Here is a 5191-nt window from a genome sequence, read left to right on the forward strand (position 1 = left end):
ATTCTATATATTATTAGAAAAACTACTTTTTAAATAAAAATAGGGGAAAAAAACAACAAAAAGCAACGGATGTCTACTTGATAATAGAACTGTTTCTAGAGAACCACTGTGGGCAGACTCTGTCAGGGACAAGGAAACCCTTGATGTGATGGCTTCTGAGTTTCGAGATTTTGCACTTACTGTAGCATGTGGAGTTTGTCTCTTCTTGTACACCTGCTACGCTAACAGCCTGACAATACAAGCAGCACCATTGAAGAACATGGCCTTGGGGAACACATTTCCATCCCTCCTTTGGACACCTTTACACTCAATAGAGCTCTTCCTCCCTGCACCCCTTCATGTCTTCCGCACTCCGTTCTATATTTTTTTTCTTTTCCTTCACCTTTCACTTTATGGACAGCAATTTCCAAGCATAGGGATGGAATATGAATGGCAAGTCATAGACATCACAGAGAAAACAGATGGAGGAGCAGAATCATGGAAGAAATTATATGGAAAAATACCTCACCTATACTTTTCTTTCCATTTTTAAATTTTAATTCACAGCATTTTTTCCTGTGTCACCCTGTTTTTTTCTCTCTGTAGTGTCTCATGAGACACTTGTTTGCTTTTTAATACCTTCTTTTGAAATAAACCAAAGCAATACTAATTAAAGTTCCAAGGGCAATGGAGAAGAGAGTGACTCCCTTCCCAGCGACTTTTCCAGAAAGGAGGAAACATGCAGCAGAATTTGAAAGGTATGTCTGAGCTGAAATGTCTTTCACTCAATTGTGAAATCTCTGTGCCGTGGATTTTCAACAGACCCTTGACTGAGCTGTGTTGTAGGAGTAAGTCCCATGGATTAAATGGTATTATAAGTATGTGCTACATTCATACCCCTGGAGAAGTTAATGGAAATTTTGTGGGAGCAGGATCCAGAGTCGTGTGCAGTCAGAAGTGATGCAAAAGGAGTTAGTGTGTGGTTCCATTTTGCTGTCCTAATGCAGGCAAGTGTCTCCTTGGAGCAAGGGCAAGGTTAGGTTCTAAACATATATTTCTACTTATGTACATAATGCAAACAGGGTGAAATCATGACCTCATTTAAGACAGAGGCAAAACAGACATTGATCTGTACAGTGTCTAATCCTTAAACTGGGGGCATCTCAGCCTTGCAGTGAGGAATTTGGATATACGTTGTGAATGAAGCCAATCCAAATATTCCATTTTTCCTGTTTCTTTGCTAGGGTAGCCTGTTTGTGAGAACTCTTTCAAGTCGTCCCCCCCCTTAGAATAAAAGAGAAATGATCCAGCCTCTTAATTTTTTTGTTGTTCTCTTTAGACATGGTGTAAGCAATGGCCAGATTCTGCTTTTAGGTACACAGGCATACATCCATAACAAATGCTAACTGATGTCTGTATTACATTAATAATATGCCTTCAGAATGCTGTTAGAAAACATTACAAATACTTCTGTGTTTGTATACCAATGGACAGTGCATGCCAGACCCATGCACACCTGCCAGGAGAAAGCCTTGTTTAAGCTTTCCCCATACTGATAATCCTTTTGTGTTGCTATTGTGTTTCTCCTGACATATTATAATCGATCTAATGTCAAATCAATTGTATTTTGACATAATGCTGTTAATGAGAAGTGTACTTTAACTGATAAAAAAATTCATTTCTTCCACAACCAGTCCTTATTTTCTCTGAAATACTGCATAATATTTTGCCACTATTACGTATTTACTAAAACCCCAAAGTTCAAATGGTTTCCAGGGATGAGGCACAGGCATACAGGTGTCTGCTTTTCCAAAATCCCTGAATTAGTTTCCGTATCTGTATCATTATGTATATAGATATGTGTCTGCGTGTGTTGTGTGTGTGTGCATATATAGGTAAAGATGTATCAGAAATGTATGTACACAGACACACACATGCACACGCATATAGGCAATGCAGGCATTAAAATAAGAGCAACGGGGAAGATGGAAGACATTTCCCAACCAACAATGGGTGGAACCAGCCCTTGTGTGAGGCACTGTGGGCTCACTTGTTCCTTACTGACCTTACTGTAAGCAAAGAGTATTATCAGGAAAATCCAGTGGATTTTTTTCTAAAGTTATGCTAATGTAACTGAGAACAGAATCTGGTCCACAAGTAGAGTTGTTCCCTGGTCTGAATTAAATACCACAAACCTGAAATGTCACAGATTTTAAAAACTGAAGTTCAAATTGATTTCTTCTGCTACTCCTGCCCTTCAATCCCTGCACTTACATTTGTGGCATTAGTATCATATTCTTTCCCTTTAAATGTTTTTTCTTTCACTTGCAACTCTTTAAAGCGCCCATGAGAACAGCAGAGAAAATGGAAAAAAAGCAAGTACCTAGAAGTGTGCTAAATCCACACTAAACAAACAACATGATTTCTTGCATCCATCTTGCATCTACTTCTTCTATCCATGTAGCATTCATGCCACACAGATTAGAAGGTTAAGAAAAGAGTTCAAATTTTACTCAGTGTTCCTCAAAATGCAATCAGAATATGCTTTGACAGGGAAAGGCTCACAGAAGTAATGAAGACTTGAATTATTATCTTGACTTGAAAAGAACTCAGTTTTCATTTGTCTGCCTTTCACTGCCTGAGAGGTGGAGGCCTGACACACTTGGAACCAGCCAGCTGCACCTGGCCCCTGGTGCAGGGAAGGCAACACAAAGCTCAGCATCTAATAAGTCCTGTATTTTCCCAGCTTCTTGCATGCTATGGCAGCCATTCTGAGCTCTGAGCTGATGGGCTGACTATAGCCCTCACAGAACCTGAGCTAGTATCGTGATCTAACCCCAGCCGACAGCCAAGCCCCACACAGTCACTCACTCACTCCCCCACCACTGGGATGGGGGAGAGAATCAGACGGGTGAAAGCTAGAAAAACTCATGGGTTGAGATAAAGACAGTGTAATAGGGAAAGCAAAAGCTGCACACATAAGCAAAGCAAAACAAGGAATTAATTCACTGCTTCCCACAGGCAGGCAGGTGTTCAGCTATCTCCAGGACAGTAGGGCCCCAGGACACATAACAGTTACTTGGGAAGACAAATGCCATCACTCCAAATGCCCTCTTTCCTCCTCTTTCTTCCTCCCGCTTTATATACTGAGCATGATGTCCTATGGTATGGAATATCCCTTTGGTCAGTTTGGATCACCTGTCCCAGCTGTGTCTCCTCCCAGTGTCTCATGCACACCCAACTTAATTGCCACCATGGCAGTGCAGAAAGAAGAAAAGGCCTTGAGCCTGTAAGCTCTGCTCAGCAACAACAAAAACATCTCTGCGTTATTAACCTTGTATTCTGCACAAATACTAAACACAGCCCCATACCAGCCACTGTGAAGAGAATTAGCTCTGCCCCAGCTCAAACCACCACAGCTAGGTAGCTGAAACCTACCCAGGTACATCTTTCTGAAGAACTCCAATCACTGCATCAACTGCAGAATAGGCATACTCTAAACAGATTTTTTTTCCAAATGGAGTCCTTACCATTGTTTCTTGTGAACCATGCCTAACACATTCTGGGCTCCTTTAGAATACAAACAATAAGCAGATGCCCATAATTCATTAAGTCTTGATTTAGTTTCACAAATGCAGTTACTATAACAATGCATAGAGTTTTAAACCTTTCACAATCAAACCACCCATCTTTGTGACAACTGAGTAGCACAGTACCCTCAGAAAGAAGCCACAACAGCTCACAGAGTGCATAAAAATTGACAGCTGACATTTACTAGAGATAACATAGCAAAATAGCCATCACTGTTATTTATGTCATTAATGTGTGTATGGGTGGTCACTGGTTCAATATAGTCCTGAGAGAGGAAGGAAGGTAAAATTAATTAATTGTTATGGAGAGAGAGTAGTTCTTGGATGCTTCAATATAACCAACATGAGTTTAGTCCAGCAGACTGAGCATAAGAAGGCATTGATCATAGTGAGAAAATTAAACATGTAGAGTTTGAAGCTAAAAGAGTACTTGTTTAAGCTAGGTTGTAAAGTAGTGTTAATGGTGAATATTGAATGGAGTGTTGATATGGAAACGAAATATTCTTAGGATGGGTACTGGCTGGAGCAAAGGCTGGGAACAGGGAAGAAGGTTGGTAGCTCCTAAGCTGAAGATGAAAGCAAAGCAAAGGGGCTGCAACACAAGACCTTCTCAGATGGATGAGGGGAAGATGACAATATTAATGAGGCAGAAAAATATAGGAGTGGATTTCATAAGTGCAACAAAAAAAAAAGAAAAAGAGGAGTCTAACACTAGCATAGACAGTTCAGAAATGAGGGAACTGCGCAGTATCAGTTGTATCCTAAAGGACACATGGGTCCCAAAACAAACTGGGAAGGCATAAAAAGATGTGAATTCTGGATTGCACCTAAACCCCAGTTATCTTCAAAATCAGATAGGAATGTGATTCCCTGTACTCCCCAGTGATTTCAGCAGTTCAATGAGACCTGCTGTTCATAAAATCTTAAAAGGTGCAGACCTTCAACTAATCACAACCCTGGTGAGTTGTTCTCCTTCAAAGATGTCATTCTGATTATAGGAAGGTTAGCACAAGGCTGTCCAAAGATTCTTCTGAAACACGTGCTCCCACACAAACCATGTACCAAAATAAGACTGCCCCAAAGTGAAATGTTTCATTTCAGGCCCTAAATCCAGACTTTTCTGTGTTTAATCATATAAGCCATCTCTTCAGGCACCTTTCTACTGCTCCATACTAAAGGATCTTAGAAAACCCACACGGTTTTCTGAGTAACTTTCTGAGTTGTCCTCTGCTAACTCTGATTCACAGATGGGAGCAAGAGGAAAAAGGAAGTGACATGCTGCTTGAGCAGCTGATAAGGATGAAGAAAAGCTATGTAAAGTGTGCAATGATCCTTATCCTATTCCCTTTTGTGGCACTTAATCAGGTGAAATTTTAGCAGGCACAGACCTCAGCTCTTTCACGAAAACAGTATAAAATTTTAAGCATGATAATATATATTGAGAAAATGTTAAAAAAATACAGGATTCTGGCATAGAAGTTAAAAAGTAAAAGGAGGACATAAGGCATGTGGTGGAACAGGAATGGAACTGAAATCTTATTTGCTTCACTTTGCATCTCTTCCCTTCACCCAGGCACTCCCCAATTTTGTGGGCTGGATATTTATTTCTTGAATATGTAGTG

Source organism: Acanthisitta chloris, unplaced genomic scaffold, assembly GCF_000695815.1.
Source record: "Acanthisitta chloris isolate BGI_N310 unplaced genomic scaffold, ASM69581v1 scaffold4099, whole genome shotgun sequence".
Classification (NCBI taxonomy): Eukaryota; Metazoa; Chordata; class Aves; order Passeriformes; family Acanthisittidae; genus Acanthisitta; species Acanthisitta chloris.